Below are 18,706 nucleotides of genomic sequence, written 5' to 3'. Positions count from 1 at the left end.
TGGGCCTTGGTTCTGCAGAGTGCCACCGGCTGGCTGTGCGGCCTTTCACCCTCTGCAGACAATGGATATTAGAATTCAACCAGCAACGGTGGCCTTCCTACTGGTCACCGCAGCCCTAGGGGATGCCCTGCGGCTGTACGAGCTGGAGCTGCTCGGGCCTGCGAAAGTTGCAGCAGCGGAGCATGCCCCAGAGGAACAGGAGGCAGCTGCTGAGGATGGAGAGCTGGCCGCGCAACATGCCGAGGAGGAGGAGGATGTGCGAAGGAGGTTTAGCATGAGACCGAGTGTGTACCAGAGCGCCTGTCATTCGAGGACCTGCCGGATCGGGCATGCCGTCGTAGACTCCGGTTGAGCAGGGGGACAGTGTGACATATCTGCTAAATCATAGCGCACCTGGCACCGTGGGGATATGGGGGAGGACTCCCGCTCATGGTGGGCCTCAAGGTGACGGTCGCCCTGAACTTCTACACCACGTTGTCCTTCCCGGCGCCGAGTGGGGACTTGTCCGGTACCTCACAGACCTCAGTGCACAGGTCCGATATTCCCTATATTCCCAGTCAGCACAATACATCCATTTCAATGTGGACCGAGCCGACCAGGATGCCCGGGAAGCACGGTTCGCTGCCATTGCCGAGATGCCCCGCGTCCAGGGGATGATGGACGGGATGCATGTCCGCCTACGAGCTCCTGCAAATGACAGGCTGCCCTACACAAACCGAAAGGGGTTCCACTCGATAAACGTGCAGCTGACATATGACCATCAGCTGCACATTGTGGTAGTATGACTCGGGGTATTACGGTACCTGGAAGTGTGAGGTGCCATTGGTGCAGAGGACTCGCTGCCCATTGGCCCATGTAAGTCATGTGCCTCTCAGCCGATTGGCTGAGAGGTAGGTAGCTCCGCCTACGAGGTGGGATATAAGAACCCGTGCTACCTGGCAGTCGGCCTTTCTTCTGTACGTCTGCTGCCGGGTACACTTGTGTATTAAAGCCTATCGTTCGGACTTCATCTACGTTTCGTGTCCATTGATTGTGCATCACACATCATACACATCTGTGCCCGATAAGCGGAAGGTGTGCACGATGTCATCATCCTGGCACACTCAAAGATTCCCGGCCCCTTCGAGGCACACCCCTACTGGCTGGGACTTTGGATCTTGTGTGACAGATGTTATTCACTGGATTTGCGTCTGACGATACCTATCCGGAGGCCACAGACCGACGCTGAGACCCGCTATAATGATGCCAATACAGCAACCAGATGCGTGATCACATCGTGTTTTAGCATCCTGAAGATGAGGTGCAGGTGCCTGGACCACTTTGGAGAGGTCTTCCAATATGGCGCTGAGAGGTTTTTCCGCATCGTGGTGGCATACTGCGTCTTCCCTAACATCGTGTAACAAGGGGCGACGTGCTGGAGGAGGAGGATGAACTCCAGTCCTCCTCCGATGAGGACGTGAGGGAGGGTGAGGATGGGCAGGTCATGGGGCCCAGGCAGGCAGGGGAGGCCACACAATGTGTGCGCCGGGACCAATGTGCAGGGGACGCTCTGGTTACCTCCAGGTTCACTGACTAGGGGGGGGGCTGGCTAAGGGCACAGACACCGCATCCCACCCCCACACCCACACCCTTCCCCTGGCCACTACTCTGCCTGTAACCCCCTCCATGATATATTCCTGCCACACTACGGCGTGTGGGCTCTGGGTTGGCAGTAACAGTGAGTCTGAGATGGAGGATGATGACAACCCACTCCGCAATGAGCTCTGCTGCACCACAATCTTCGTCAACGTCTGACTCCTACCCATGGTAACATTTCCCACCAGCCACCTGGGTGATTCCTGCATGCGAGCTGGCCATACCACCACACGGTCCCATTGGATGCCTGGGGTGACGGAGGTGGGGATGGTGGGGTGGAGGGTGGGGAGCCCAGGCAATCAACAATGTGCATCCATTCCCTCCCCCTCCCCCAGCCCCCCTCTCTGGCCAGCCCAGACCAGCCTATCCCTCACAACAATCTGACAGAGCACCGAGGCAGGATGTCACAGTGTGAACAGGTGTTTAATGTGAACAAATATATACAGTCTGTGCCCTAGCCCCCTTTCACTATAATGTGCCCGGCACTTTGCCAACTTAACTGCTGTATAACTTTCTGACCTTATGGGCCCCGGATGGGTACATCAGACATGGAGGCGGCCTGTTGCGATTCCCGCCCTGCAACCTGGGTCCCCGTTGACGGGCGTCTTCTGCGGCGACCAAGCTTGGACACGCCTGGCAACTGCTCGGTTGTCCCAGGTGGCGTGGCGCCGCCCCGTTGAGCCCACTGCCCACCAGATGCGCCCAGGACAGGATGGGGGAGGGGTGGAGTCCGAGGTGCTGCAATGTTCCGGCACCTCCCATGCGGGAGTCACCGACACGGATCCCATCACTTCCTCCTCCCTCGGGTTGCCCGATGGCCTTCCGGCTACTCCATGGGATGGGGTGCGAGCGGAGCTATCCCCTGAGGCCGCCCCACCACCTGGAGGCCGACTCTGGCCTCGGACAGGGTCTATCTGCATGCTCGTGGCCATGGAGCACAGGGAGTGGAACAGCGCCATCTGGGACTGCGCCACATCATGCTGCGACTGTGCCACCACCTTCTGGGACTGTGCCACATCAGTCAATAACTGCACCATCTCCCTCTGGGACTGGACCACCTCCATCTGTGTCTGTGCCACGTCGGCCAGCTCATGAGCCATGCCACCAATGTTCTCATCCATGGCCTGCTGTGACTGGGCCATGCTCAGGAGTGCAGCTGCAATGTCCAGGTGGCTCTGGCACATAGCTGCCTATGACAGAGCAGCCCTGTCATGGGCCTTGGCCACCGCCTGGACAGAATGCTCCAGGCCTTGGACATGCTGATCCATAGCCAAAACCCTTGTCCCCAAGGCCTCCACCATTGACGCCACCCGTACGGCGTTGGCCTGAGTGGCACGCGTGGCCGGCACCACCTCCTGCTTCTGCACAGGGTTGGATTCCTCTACTTGCGCCTGCATGTGCTGGATGCTCGCGACATTCCCTCATGTAGTCCCTGGCATTGCGACTGCATCTCCACAATCGATGGGACCGTTTGTTCCAGAAGCTCAAAACCTGTCTGGATGGCAGCTAGTCTCTGGCGTCGGTCCTCCCTCCGACCGTCTGTCCCTTGGCAGTTCCTACCTCGATCTGCTGTACCAGAGCAGTTGTGTGGTCCCAGGAGCCTCGTCACTAAAGTGCCCAACTGAGGTGAGTGTCTCTGGGATGGTGGGGGGTGTTGGAGACCGCTGTGACGGGAAATCTGGGTCTTCCTCAGACTCGAGCTCCAGGGTGCCCTGGGTTTCAGGTGTATTGAGTCAACTCTGTACAGTGTCGTCATCCCTGCTCAGCACAGGGGAGGTTTCTGGTTGTGGCTCGGATGTGGCTCGGGGCAGGGGACCCCAGATGGACCCACCCCAACACCAGCAGCTCTCGCAAGACACAAGACAAGATGCATGATTAAGGGAGTGGGGGTTGAGTGGGTGAGGGGGTGTGGGATGAAGGTGGTGTGGGAGTGAGGGTGGTGTGAGGGTGGTATGAGAGTGGTAGGGGGTGTGTTGGGGGATGGGTTGACACACTTCGCATGGGTAACCCAACTAATGTGACCATCAATTCACTCGAGACACGAGAGGAAGTAAACTGTGGCTTTAATACACTTACAACTGAGCCTGTCTGCGACCAGAAGAACTGAGGCCAGACTCACAAGACCGCAGCACTTTATACTTCCAGTAGTGGGAGAGGCCATGGGTGGAGCCATGGGCGGAGCCAAGGGTGGAGCCCTGTACAAGCTCCTCATTTCCCCCTGTGGGCATGGAGTGCGTCGGGAGGACTTCCTGCTAGTGGGAGGTCGGGAGATTCCTGGACCGTAGGGTCAGTAGGACGGTCTTCCAGACCGTCGCGTTCTCCCTCTCCATCTGCCCGTTCCCCCGGGGTTGTAGCTGGTAGTCCTGCTCAAGGCAATGCCCTTGTCAAGCAGGTACTGACGCAGTTCGTCGCTCATGAAGGACGAACCCCTGTCGCTGTGGACATAGCTGGGGAAGCCGAACAGGGTGAAGGCACTGTGCAGGGCTCTGATGACTGTATGGGAGGTCATATCGGGGCATGGGATAGCAAATGGAAAACGGGTGAATTCGTCTATGGCGTTGAGGAAGTACACATTTCGATTGGTCGGGGGGAGGGGCCCTTTGAAATCGATGCTCAGGCGTTCAAAGGGCCGGAAAGCCTTTACCAGGTGGGCTTTGTCTGGTCTATAGAAGTGTGGTTTGCACTCCGCGCAAATCGGGCAATCCCTGGTGATGGCTTTTACCTCCTCGGTGGAGAAAGGCAGATTTCGGGCTTTGATGTAGTGGGCGAGCCGGGTGACCCCCGGGTGGCAGAGGTCATTGTGGGTAGCCTGTAATCGGTCATCTTGCGCACTGGCGCATGTGCCGCGGGACAGGGCATCTGGGGGCTCGTTGAGCTTCCCCAGACGATATATGATGTCATAATTATAGATGGAGAGTTCGATCCTCCACCTCAAGATTTTATCGTTTTTTATTTTTCCCCGTTGCGAGTTGTCGAACATGAAGGCAACCGATCTCTGGTCGGTGATGAGGGTGAACCTCCTACCTGCGAGGTAGTGCCTCCAGTGCCATACGGCTTCCACAATGGCTTGAGCTTCTTTTTCGACTGAGGGGTGTCGAAGTTCTGAAGTGGAGAGGGTTTGGGAGAAGAAAGCTACTGGTCTCCCTGCCTGGTTCAGAGAGGCGGCGAGAGCGACCTCTGAGGCATCGCTCTCCACCTGAAAGGGGACGGATTCATCCACCGCCCGCATGGCGGCTTTGGCGATGTCCTCCTTGGTGCAGTTGAAGGCCTGGCGGGCCTCGGCTGACAGTGGGATGAGTGTGGCCTTAAACAGTGGGCGGGCTTTGTCCGCATACCGGGGGGCCCACTGGGCATAATAGGAGAAAAATCCAAGGCATCTCTTGAGGGTCCTGGAACAATGAGGGAGAGGGAGTTGTAGGAGTCCGGGTCAGGCCCCAGGACTCCGTTTTCCACGACATAGCGGAGGATGGCTAGTCTGGTTGTGTGGAAAACGCGTTTCTCCTTATTGTAGGTGAGATTGAGTTTCTGGGCGGTTTGGAGAAATCGGTGGAGGTTAGCATCGTGGTCCTGCTGGTCATGGCCGCAGATGGTGACGTTATCCAGATACGGAAACGTGGCCCGCAGCCCGTACTGGTCCACCATTCGGTCTATTGCTCGTTGGAACACCGAGACCCCATTCGTGACGCCAAAGGGAACCCGGAGGAAATGGAAGAGGCGGCTATCTGCCTCGAACGCCGTGTAGTGGCGGTCCTCCGGACAGATTGGGAGATGGTGGTATGCAGACTTCAGATCCACCGTGGAGAAGATATGGTACTAGGCAATCTGGTTGACCATGTCTGCAATTCGGGGGAGGGGGTATGCATCTAGGAGCATGAACCGGTTAATGGTCTGGCTGTAATTAACCACCATCCAGAACTTTTCCCCCGTCTTGACGACCACCACCTGAGCTCTCCAGGGGCTATTACTGGCCTCTATGACTCCCTCACGTAGGAGCCGCTGGACTTCGGCTCTGATAAATACCCTGTCTTGCAGGCTGTACCGCCTGCTGCGAGTGGCTATGGGTTTGCAGTTAGCAGTGAGATTAGCGAAGAGTGGAGGGGGGTCGATTTTTAGAGTCGCTAAGCTGCATATAGTGAGAGGGGGTAGGGGTCCACCGAAGCTGCGTGTGAGGCTTCTAAGATTGCACTGAAAATTGAGCCGAGAAGGAGGGGGGCACAGAGGTCTGGGAGCATGTACAGCTGGAAATTAGAGTAGCTGGCGCCCTGTATTGTTAATGTCGCAACAGTGCGCCCTTGTATTTGAACCGAGTGCGAGCCCGAGGCAAGGGAGATATTTTGCCGTGCAGGGAAGATAGGGAGCGAACAGCATCTTACCAGGTCTGTATGAACGAAGCTCTCAGTGCTCCCGGAGTCGAAGAGGCACGGTGTCTTGTATCCGTTGACCTGAACGGACATCATTGAGCTTCTGAGGTGCTTCGGCCGCGACTGGTCCAAAGTGACTGCGTTGAGTTGCGGGTAGTCGGCGGCTCGATCAGCAGTGCTGGAGTGGCCCCGTGATGACTGTCCGCGGATGTCGCAGTCGTCGAGATGAACATTGGGTGATGGCCAAGATGGCCGCCCCCTTGTATCGCACGTGGCGGGTGGCGAGGAAGATGGCGCCCAAGATAATGGCCCCCATGACTCGCACATGGCTGGCCGCGTGGGGGAGGATTGCCAAGATGGCGGCCCCCTTGTATCGCACGTGGCAGGTGGCGAGGAAGATGGCGCCCAAGATGACGCCCCCATGACTCGCACATGGCTGGCCGCGTGGGGGAGGATTGCCAAGATGGCGGCCCCCATGAGTCGCACATGTCGGGCGGAGGCGGAGTCGGCAGACACGCTGCAACATTGCGGGGTCTGCGGGCCTGCGAGTTTGGGGAGCAATTGCTCTGGACAGCGGGAGAGTTAGAGGGTTTAGATTTAGACAAGCATACCTTGGCAAAATGTCCTTTTCGACCGCAGCACCTGCAGGTCCCGTTGCGGGCCGGACATTGCTGCCGTGGGTGTTGGGGCTGACCGCAGAAATGGCACGATGGCGCTCCATAGTGAGCGGGTGGCCGCGCGGCGCAGGCCTGGGGCAGTCTCTGGTCGGGGGTCCACGATGGGGTCACGTGGTCAGGGGGAACGAGTTAAAACTTTGAAACGTGACCTCCAGCGAGGTTGCTAGCGTTGCAGTGCCCTCCAGGTTCTGGGCCCCTTTTTCGAGGAGACTCTGGCGCACGTATTTGGACCGGACCCCTGCAACATACACATCACGGACAGCGAGTTCCATATGCTGGGAGGCAGTTACAGCCTGAAAGTTACATTCCCGTGCAAGAGCTTTTAGATCGTGCAGGTAGTCCTCTAGCAACCCTGTGGGGCACTGGCAGCGGGTAGTGAAAATATGCCGTGCATAAACTTCATTTACAGGCCGCACGTATAGGCGGTCGAGTATAGCGAGGGCTTCGGTGTACGTGTCTGTACTATCGAGTTGCGTAGAGATGCGATGGCTCACCCGTGCATGCAGGAGACTGAGTTTCTGCTCTTCAGTAGTAGCGGAGGTAGTCGACGCAGCCAGGTAGGCCTTGAAGCACCAAAGCCAGTGTAGAAAGATTTCCTTTGCTTCTGCGGCCTGCGGGTCGTGTTCTAGTTGATCAGGTTTGAGGGCTGATCATCAATTTACTCGAGACACGAGAGGAAGTAAACTGTGGCTTTAATAGACTTACAACTGAGCCTGCCTGCGACCAGAAGAACTGAGGGCAGACTCACAAGACCGCAGCACTTTATAATTCTGGTAGTGGGAGGGGCCATGGGCGGAGCCATGGGCGGAGCCAAGGTTGGAGCCCTGTACAAGCTCCTCATCTCCCCCTGTGGGCAGAGCCGCGCAACGGCTCACAGACGGAGCCCACAGGGACACAATGATACATAGTGTGAATTAAGCATTATACATTCACCACACCAACTAAGAAGGCTCTCACTTCCTCGCCCACGTTCGATCTCCCTCTGATGATTTCCCTTTCCTCAATCCCGCCAACTGCATCCAGGGCCCGCTGCTCTGCCACGGTCAGGGTCCGCAGGCCTGGTGGTCCGCCTCCAGTTTTCTCCCGCTCCCCGGCGGTTATGGGCAGACTTTTACTGGGGGAGGCGGAAACAGAAAATCAGTCCCAAGACATGCAGCCCCAGGGGTGGGTAACTGGTGGCTTAGGTGGCCAGGGCACCCGGCCATGGCAGCCGCTATGGATGCTGGCATGTGGTGCTGGGTGGGGGTTTCGGCTGCCCTCCGGGTGGACGTGGGGGGGGGGGCGGGGAGGGTAAGGGGTTTAACTGATGTGTGGAACGTGTGTTGGTGCCAGGGGCACAGTGCTGCCTACTCACCCTGGCCGCCCTGAGGGGGTATTGCCGTTATTTGAGCCACCAGCGCCCAGGCACAGCGAACGGCAGCGGCTGGCAGCCTCCTTCCTGGGCCGGGTACAGGGTGGCCTGCCTCTCCTCCACAACGTCCAGGAGGGTCTGGAGCTCGTCATCCGTAAATCAACCGCACATCTTGCTGCCATCTTGTTGGCTGGGATGGTGTGTGTGGGGAGTGAAGTGTGTATATGCGGCTACAGCTTGTCAGCCTCCTGAGTGTCAACCATGAATCCGGTGAATCCGGCACCGTTTCCCATTAGAATCGATTGTGTTCCATGTGACCCCTGTGCTAGCCCCTTAACAGTCGCTCAATTGGTCCAGGTGCAGTACCAGTTTCGCTGTCATGGACATCCACGAATCCTGCCCCGGAGTCAACACTTAGGGCGCGATTCAATGGAAACATTTCTAGGTGTGGTAACAAGCGGGAGTCGCTATGAGCTTCCCAGTGCTCTGCCCAGCGAGGCCGGGAATGCAATTCACCGTTAATTGACCCACTTAATGAGGCCTCAGGAGCTTCTCGCTGCAAATAATGACTCGCCAGCTGATTTGCCGAGGCCATGCTCGCCTGCCCCCCCCCCCCCCCCCCCCCCCCCCCCCCCCGCTAACGACATTGAGCAGCATTTAAGCAGCACTCGCTCAGTCAATCCCAGCCAGCGTACAATAATGGCGCCAAGGAGACCAGCCCCAGTTTTCGGGGATGGTGACCTGGGGAGCCTGCTGGACATGGTGGAGGCAGGAGGGATGTCCTGTTCCCCCGACGGTCCTGGAGGGTGGGCCGCAAGGCAGCCAGTGCTGCCTGTGATGAGGTAGCAGCAGCCGTTAGTTCCAGCAGTGTGACTAAGAGGACTGGCCTTCAGTGCAGGAAGAAGGTCAATGACCTACACCGGGCAGCACGAGTGAGTAAACTCCAACGCCCCAACCCCTGAGACCCTTCCGCCCCTACGAGAGCATCCTCCCCACCAACTCTCCAAGTGACCATCAGCCCTCCCTCCCCCTCCCTCCTCAACTCCGCCTTCAAACCCCCTCTCCCACCACTGTGAACCACACATGTGGCTAATGATTCCCTCTCGCTCTGCATCTCTGCAGGAAAAGCTCTCTCACAATCGCTGGGAGAGGGCCCAGACCGGAGGAGAGGTGCCAGACATCGGAATCCTCACCTCCTTCGAGGGGGGTGCCCTGGAGGTGACTGGTGTGGCTGAGGACGGGCCAGTCAGCTACGTGGAGGCTGGAGGATGCTGCAGAGGTGAGGAACCACCGGGCTCCACCTGGAGGGCCTGTCAAACGTGAGTTATTGCCTTACTGACTGACCCATCCCTCCCACTGACCACATGTCCATTCTCCCACAGGTCCTCCAGCCGATGGCGCGGCCCTCCCCAGGCAGAATAACTCACTAGGGAATGTCACCCAGCACCAGGCCGACCTTGATGAGGTTCTACGGCATCATCAGTAGTGGGGTATTGTACAGCACATTAAATACCTTTTTACACAACCATTCTGATGCTTCTTCAGCAATGCGGGCTGACCCCCCCCGGACCCTTTTCCCATATCTCCAGGCAGCCCCCCACCCCCCCCTCCCCATGCCGCTCATCCACCCTCCGGCCATGGACTTGTCCCAGGAGCTGTGTACCATCCCTTGGGTGTTCAGATGTTGCGTGTGTGGTGTTACCTCCCACAGTTTTCAGTCACAGTGTCCAGGCACCACAGTCTGATTGGGATGCTAGGCAATGACTTCCACATGGTCAACCCATCCACAGGAATCCACTTTGCATGTGTCAAGTGCTCACTTAACCGCTATTGCCAATTCCCTATAGCGATAGCCTTCTGCTGCACAGCCAGAGGCCTCAGCAGTTGGTGGGAGTAATGGGCAGTCAGTGGGGCAGAGAGGCCGGGACAAGGGTTGTCCCCAGAATGGGCACCCACAATCCAGGGATTGGCATGGTGGTGCCGTGAGTGATTTCCCCCTGGTTGCCCCCCCAGCACGACCCCCAATGCCCCCATGGTGGCCCACTCCTGAGGATGGTTCCCCCCAAGCACTCCCAATCGAGCTTTCCCTCCCCCACCCCCTGGGGTGGCAATCCCAGCGCCCCGGGCTCTTTACCTTTGAGTAAAGATGACGACTCACCTTCTCAGCCCCCCACAGAAGCCCTTCCGCCAGGCTCACGTATTCAGAAGGAGTTCTCATCGGCACCAGCGTGACCACTTGCTGGGGAGGCCGTTGAACGAAGGGAGGCGGTTGGATTTGGGGTCACTCTCTTTGATTGTGTGGCAATGGGGCTGAAGTGGTGATATTTGGTTGTCTCCGTGCTACAGCAAGAACCCGATTTCACCTGTGGGAGTGAGCCCGTTGCATCGCAAACTGTTTCGGGCCCGGTACGGATCTCGGGCGCGATTCTCCGCAAAGGCGGAGAGTCGTGAAGGCTGCCACGAAACCGGCCGTGTTTCACGGCAGCCTCCGCGCCCCCTCCCGGGACCCGATTCTGCTCCTCGGTCGGGGCTAGCATCGCGGCCCCGTGAACTCCAGCATCGCGGGCTTAACGAATTTCGCTAAGCCCGTGCGCCAAAGTTAGCGACGGCTGACGCATATGATGACGTCAGCCGCCCATGCGCGGATTGGACGACTCCAACCCGCGCATGCGTGGATGACGTCATTCGCGCATATGCGTCAGACCCGCGCATGCGCGGTCCGTAATGCCCCTCAGCCGCCCCGCGGACTTATCCTGCAGGGCGGCGGAGGGAGAAAGAGTGCGCGGGAATCGGACCCGCTGCCCACGATCGGTGCCCACCGATCGCGGGCCCATGCCACCCTTGGCATGGCTGTGGTGCGGCCATGCCAATCAGTGGCATGGTTGTGCAAAACGGCACTTTGCGGCCGTTTTCACGAACTGGTATAGCAGGTGTATTAAAAATCGTGAAAACGGCCGTAAAGGCCTTGGAAATCGGCCCATCGGCCAGGGGAGAGTCGCTGCTCGCCGTAAAAAAACGGCGAGCAGCGATTCGTGTCGGGGGGCGGGCATGGGGGGGGGAGAATAGCGGGAGGGCGTCGGACCAGCGTCGCCGTAAAAATTTGCGCCGCCCGCTATTCTCCGCCCCATTGTGAGTGCGGAGAATCGCGCCCCTCGTTTTTGAACTCTCCCGCTATTCACAGACCTGGTTACGCTTGAGCGAGAGCGCAACGAGGCCGGAGAATCGCGCCCTTAGTCTCAGGAATGGAGAATCCCGCCGCTGGTCTTCCTTAAACAGTTCAATGTGCCCGTAGGTGGTTGGCGAAGCTGTAGCATTCTTTTATGTCCCAGGTTGCTTTGGGAAATGCAATATTTTTCACACTTTTTGCTCTAATCCATGATTTTCTAAAGCTTTGTCCGTGAAATAGAGATGCTGGAGTTGAGCGTTAATCAGAACACAGTCTGACACAACCTAGGGTGGCACAGTGGCACAGATGTAAGCATTGCTGTCTCACAGTGCCAGGGACGTGTGTCCAATTCCGGCCTTGGGTGATTGACTGTGTGTAGTTTGCACTTCCTCCCCGTGTCTGCTTGGGTTTCCTCCGATGCTCCGGCTTCCTCCCACAGTCGCAAGATGTGCAGGTGGATTGGAGATTGTAAAGTGCCCCTTAGTGTCCAGGGGTTAAGGGGTTACAGGGATAGGGCGGGGGGAAAGGGGGAGTGTAAATGGGTAGCTCATTCGAAGGCTCAGTGCAGACTCGATGAGCTGAATGACCTCCTTCTGCACTCTAGGGATTCCATGATTCTATGGCTTTTTGTTTGGCAATTTTAAACCAGAATTGAATTACCTTGAGTATAAAGGGGTGATCTAACTGGAATGTTTAAGAATTGAGAGGGTAGATATAGAGAAAGACCTGATGGGAAACTCTTGAACAAAAAGGAATAAGCTCAGAATTAGAGCTAAACTGTACATTAACCATCCCTTTGCACAAAGAGAAGTGAAAATCTAAAACAATCTCCCCATTAAAGCTTTCCAAGCTCGGTCAGTTGAAAGTTTCAAAACTGATGTTGCTGGATTTTTGTTAGTTAAGTGTATTTCGGGTCACTGAATCAAAGCAGCTAAATGGAATTAAGTGCAGATGTACCATAATCTAATTGAATGAGCTATAGAAGAAGAAATAGGCCATCTGATCCATTGGGTTTTCTCTCCCATTCATTGAGATCATGACGGATCTGATGTGACAATCCTCAACTTTACTTTCCCACCTTATCCCCATAACTCTTGATTCCCTTAATGATTGAAATTCTGTCTATCTCAGCCTTGAATATACTTGAAGTAGAGATGCTGGAGTTGGACTGGGGTGGGCACAGTAAGAAGTCTTACAACGCCAGGTTAAAATCCAACAGGTTTGTTTTGAATCACTAGCTTTCGGGGTGCAGCTCCTACCTCAGGTGAATCCTTAACTTATATATATTTATATATAAGTTAACTTATAAGTCATTAACTTATATATACTTAACCCAGCCTCCACAGCTCACTGCGGTAGATTCACTAACATCTGAGAGAAGAAATTCCTCCTCATCTCTGTCTTAAAAGGGCATCCCCTTACTATGAGGTACGTCCTCTCATCACAGACTCCCCCATAAAGGAAACATCCTCTCAGCACCTACCCTGCTTCTATACTCAAAACCTCTCGCAATGAGGGCCAACATTCCATTAGCCTTCTTTACCGTCTGCTCCACCTGCATGCTTACCTTCAGGGACTGGTGCACAAGGACATCCAGGTCCTGCTACACACTCCCCTCTCCCAATTTACAACCATTCAAGTAGTCATCTGACTTCCTGTTTTTGCTTCCAAAGTGAATAACCTCTCATTTATCCAAATTATACTGCATCTGCCACTGATTTGCCCACTCGCCCAACCTGTCCAGATCACAATTCACCCTCCCACCTAACTTGGTATCATCTGCAAACTTTGAGATGTTACATTTTGTTCCCTCATCCAAATCATTAATATATATTGTGAATAGCTGGGGTCCCATCACCGATCCCTGTGGCACCCCACTAGTTACTGCCTGCCAATTTGAAAATGACCCATTAATCCCTACTCTTTGTTTCCTCTCTGCCAACCAGTTTTCTATCCACCTCAATACATTTCCCCTAGTCCCATGTGTTTTAATTTGCACAATAATGTCTTTTGTGGGACTTTGTCAAATGCCTTCTGAAAGTCCAAATATACCACATCGACTGGCTTCCCCTTGTCAACTGTACTGGTTACATCTTCAAAGAATTCCAACAGATTTGTCCAGCATGATTTTCCCTTCATAAATCCATGCTGACTCTGACTGATCCTGCCACTGCTTTCTAAATGTTCCACTATAAAGTCCTTGACAATGGATTCAAGCATTTTCCCCACTACCGATGTTAGACTTACTGGTCTGTAATTTTCAAGGACCTTGGAGAGTATAGAGAGGTTGGGGATGGGACAATAGTTTGCAAAGAAAGTGGTATCAAGATTTAGTATTTTGAGGTGAAGGCTAGCTTAAAGGACAGAGGGACAACACATGAAGATAGAAAACTGTTTATCATGGGCAGTTAACATTGGGACCAAGAGGGGAGATTGGGTAGTCAGCAGTTTAATGAGAATAGGGTTGAAGAAGCAGTAAATGAATGCCACGGACAAGGTAATCATTCTCAGAGAGGGCATAATAATAATAACAATAATAATCTTTATTAGTGTGACACGTAGGCTTACATTAACACTGCAATGAAGTTACTGTGAAAATCCCCTAGTTGCCACACCCTGGCACCTGTTCGGGTACACAGTGGGAGAATTCAGAATGTCCAATTCACCTAACGGCATGTCTTTCAGGACTTGTGGGAGGAAACCAGAGCACCCGGAGGAAACCCACGCAGTCACAGAAGACAGGTGAGAAATTGGAAAAAGTTTCATGTTCAGGGGACAAGGGAGAAACATGGCTGAAACAGCTGGTTGGATGGCTTCAATCTTGGTAACAAAGAAGTTCATGATTTCCTCACACTTATTATTGGAGGCGAAGCCATAAGAAGTAAGGGAGAGGAGTTTAGGAAGGTGGTTTATATTAGAGGAAATAAGCCATGGTTATATATGTACTCCACGTCATTTCTGGAATAATGAGCCGTTTTAGCAGATGAGAGCAGGACCTCAAGCGGGATCCAGTACTTACATCGTACTACCAGATCTGGCAGCAAATGATTAAACCAGTTTTGTTAAATTTGTTTTTGGAATGTGGACAGCATTAGAAGGGCCAAAATTTATTGCCAATCCCTAACTGGCTCAGAGAAAATGGAAAGTCCTGAATTTCTGCAATCCATGTTGTGCAGGTGCAACTATAGTGCTGTTGGGGACTATGTTTCAGGATTTTTGCCCAGTGGTAGTGAAGGAACGGCAATGTATTTCCCAGTCAGGATGATAAGGGACTCAGGAGAACTTTCAGGTAGTGATATCCTATGTGCCTGCTGCCTGAGTCTTTCAAGTCGGTCAAAGGCTGTGGGTTTGGAAGGTGCTCTTGAAGCAGAAAAATGCTGTGCTGCGTTGCGTACTGCCATGGTGGGCCTATCATAGAATCATAGCATTTACAGTGCAGAAGGTGGCCATTCAGCCCATCGAGTCTGCACCGACCCTTGGAAAGAGCACCCTACTTAAGCCCCACGCCTCCACCCTATTACCGCAACCCAGTAACCCCACCTAACCTTTTTGGACACTAAGGGCAATTTAGAATGGCCAATCCACCTAACCTGCATATCTTTGGACTGTGGGAGGAAACGGAGCACCCAAAGGAAACCCACGCACACACGGGGAGGACGTGCAGACTCCACACATCAGTGACCCAAGCCGGCAATCGAACCTGGGACAATGGAGCTGTGAAGCAACTGTGCTAACCACTATGCTACCGTGCTGATGGAGGGAGTGAATATTTAAGGTCGTGGATGGGACTGCACTCATCCAGACAAATGGACTGTATTCCATCACACTCAAACTTGTGTCTTGTAGATGGTTAACAGGCTTTGCCGAGTCAGGAAATGAGTTACTTGCGACAAAATTCTCAGCCTCAGACCTTGCTCTTGTAGCCACAGCATTTACATGGCTGGTCCCATTCAGTTTATAATCAATAGAAACCCTCAGATGTTGACAGTGATGGTAATACCGTTAAAATTTGAGGGAGATGGTTATATTTTCTCTTGTTGGACATTGTCATTACCTGGCTTATTGGCTGAAGTTATTCATGAAGGCTCACCTCCTCAACCTTGCCTCTTGCCTGAGGTGTGGAAAAACATCACCAATTAACTCTCCTCATCAAAGGGGAAAGCAACCTATGGTCATCTGGGACTATGGCCACTCTACTATTGGCTCAAGGTTAGGTGTTTTGACCATTCTCTTAAACTATCAAAATCACTTTGCAATTTTAGACTGTTTACCAATGCACCAGCTTTGTTCCTTCCCCATGCTGAACACATATTAGCCATGAAAGGTTAGTTGGAATGTTAAACATTGAGCTTCAAAGTAGCAGTACTGTTATCAAATCAGTATCGTATGCTGATTGACGTCACAATCTTCCTATCTGGCAGACACTCCTGTTGCACACACAAACAATCTTGCAAAATGGCGTCCGATGCGGTAGAAGTGTATGGATGCTATTTTCAAGTCAAAATAGCTCTTATAGTGCTGATAATAACGCAGAAGCTATGGAGCAGAACTTTGTAGCCTAGGATGGAGGATGTGGGGGAAGGGAGGAAGGGCGACAGTCAATCCACCATCGGCAAAGTGCCAACAGCCTGGTAAAATGACCCTTGTTAGGTCCTTTACATATTGACATTGGCTTCCCAATTCTGATCCTCCCATCGGTGAAATTCTCCAACAATGGTACATGGTCGGGGGCAGCCAATCTGATGCGGCTCCCTGTGACAATCCATCCTCTTCCCTCCAATCGCATCCCCTCCCCCACATCACCCACGGCATCTCCCAGCTTCCCAAACTCCCAGAGGCCAATCAAATTCTGCCGATGATTTTTGACCAGCACTCCAGCTTTGTTAGGGATGCATCTGAAAATAGATGGGAAATGAAAAGGTTTTGGATAAAATCCTACAAAATGTCACTGAACTGCAGCACTTAAATCAATATTGTTGTTCAATTCAGACAGCTGGATAAGTGCTTTACATTCTGCCACTTTCCTGGCTGGAATACACCTATTTTACATTCCAGAATGGTGCGTCAGGAAACTCAAAAACATAAGGCAGGGGAATCACCTTGGTGCTGTGGGGATTATTCAACTTCCATTATACTTGTAAATGTCACCTCTGTGACCTGGCTTCAAATCCAAACTGACTGCGCAAATGTTTTCTTTTCTCTTCTGGAAGTTGGAATCCTCCCCAGAATAAATTTGCACCAAATCTTAATTGGCATAAAATTGCACTATTTAAAATTACCCACAATTAATTTAGTATAAACTGATACAAATTGCCAGTCTCATTCGGAAGGCTGGAATCTAGGTTTTGTGCAGTGGGGTGAAGGAGAGGGGGCTGTGTGTGTGGGGGGGGGGGGGGGGGGGGGGGGGGGGGTGATAGTGAGGTTGGGAAACTCAGGCCAACAGAATTTAACTGCAGGCCTGCATTGTGTTTTATTTGTCTCCCCTACAGGCTGTCAATATTGGCAGGCTGGAGGCCTTTGGGGCAGGAAACCTGCTCACTGGGCCATTACCTAACAAAGAACGTAGGTAAAATGCGTCAATTACTGTCCATGTTGCAATCGGAAACAAAAACAAAGAATGCTGCAAACTCTCAGCAGGTTTGGCAGCACCTTTAGGGAGATGAAAACAGATTTAACGCTTCGAGTCCATTTGTATCTTCATCGGAAAGAAAGTAGGTATATCGGGGATGTGAGAGAGGTGGCTGTGGGGTGGGGCAGGCTGCCCAGATGGCAGGGTTTTGAGACTGGAGGGCAATCTGCGAGTTGCAGTCCTGATCACTTGGGAGAAGGATGTAATGGTGGCTTTGGGGTCTTGATCACGGCATGGCAGTCCAGTTGTTGTCCAGGGTGCAGGGTCCCATGGACGCCCAGCAGTCCCATGGAGGACACCCAAGGAGGGGTCCTAGTCATGGGGAGGCTCCTTTGGTGGTACAATATTGGTTATGGGTTCAATGGTGGTCGGAGGTGTTGTGTACAGGCAGATTACGGTGAGGGAAGGTGGGGTTGTTGCTTGTTGGGCCTGGAGGAAGCCCATCCCGATCCGACTCCTCCCCACCCGATCAGCCAACTGCTTGACTGAGCTCATTCAGTGCTGGCACTAGTTCTTTATTAGAATAAGGCAAGATCACCAAAATGAAGTGGTTCTCCACCATCTGCATCAAAGATCACCCCCATTGTATTGTTATCTGGTCTGTCAGGCTCAGGGACTCTACCTGTTGCCATGAGAGTCCATGCGGTTTTTAATGTTCGCTCCATTTTTGACCACAGTCAGCCTTTGATGGGGTGGATGCTGAGAGGCTGCTTGTCATAGGTCAAGAGTTTTCAACTAAGGATTATAGTCATGGGTGAGGAAGACAGACCACTGACCTTCCCAATGCAAACTTTTTTTAATGTTTCCAATTGAGGAGCAATTTAGAGTGGCCAATCCACCTACCTTGCACATCTTTGAGTTGTGGGGCTGAGACCCACACAGACACGGCGAGAATGTGAAAACTCCACACAGACGACGAGGGCGGGATCGAACCTGGGGCCTCAGCGTCGCGAGGCAACAGTGCTAACCATTGCGTCACAGTGCCGCCCTTCTCAATCCAAAGTTAATTGGTGTGGTGGCAGGAAAATGGTGAGGTGCTCGCCCGTCACCTGCACACCTGAATAAATGCCCTCCCGGCTCCAAGTACACCACCAAAGAGAGAGCAGAAGATTCCACCCGATGTTGTTAAGATTCTATGATTTATCGCTGTTTCAATAAAGAAATTTGTCTGATATTTGTTGCAAATTTGTTTATATGATCTAATCTGACTTGTTTGGAATACTATTAAGTAATATTCTGTGTTTATCTGTACCATTCAATCAGGTTCCTCTTTGACTGTGTTCTTTCTGTATTTCGAATTCCTACAGCGCAGAAGGAGGCCATTTGGCCCATCGGGTCTGCTCCAACCCTTTAAAAGAGAACCCAACCTAAGCCCACTCCCTCACCCCATCTCTGTAACCCCACCTAACCTGCACATCTTTGGACTGTGGGAGGAAACCGGAGCACCCGGAGGAAACCCATGCAGACACTAGGAGAACGTGCAAACTCCACACAGTCACCCAAGGCTGGAATTGAACTTGGGGCCCTGGTGCTGTGAGGCAGCAGTGCTAACCACTCTGCCACCATGTTGCCCTCGGCTTCTAGGCTGAACCATGACTGTTCTTCCCTCATAGTTCATCCCTCTCCTATCTGGGTTCAGACTTCTTCATCTGTTCTGTATTATCATTTTTTGTAAGTGGGACTGTGAAGGTTTGCAGCCAAATAGTCCATCATGTTCGTGCTTCAGCAAACCAAACCTCTCTTTCTCGCCATTTCCAGGCATCATTCTGTATGGTCGCCATAGTTTAAATTTTCTTTTAATCAACACTTAAAACTGTATTTAATGTTCACCATATTGTGACATGGCAACTAAAATGGGAGATAATACGCTTGCTGTTCTCTGGTCTG

Source organism: Scyliorhinus canicula, chromosome 2 (genome assembly GCF_902713615.1).
Source record: "Scyliorhinus canicula chromosome 2, sScyCan1.1, whole genome shotgun sequence".
In the NCBI taxonomy this organism is placed as follows: Eukaryota; Metazoa; Chordata; class Chondrichthyes; order Carcharhiniformes; family Scyliorhinidae; genus Scyliorhinus; species Scyliorhinus canicula.
The sequence above is the reverse complement of the archived record's forward strand: the minus strand, read 5'-3'. Positions refer to the sequence as shown.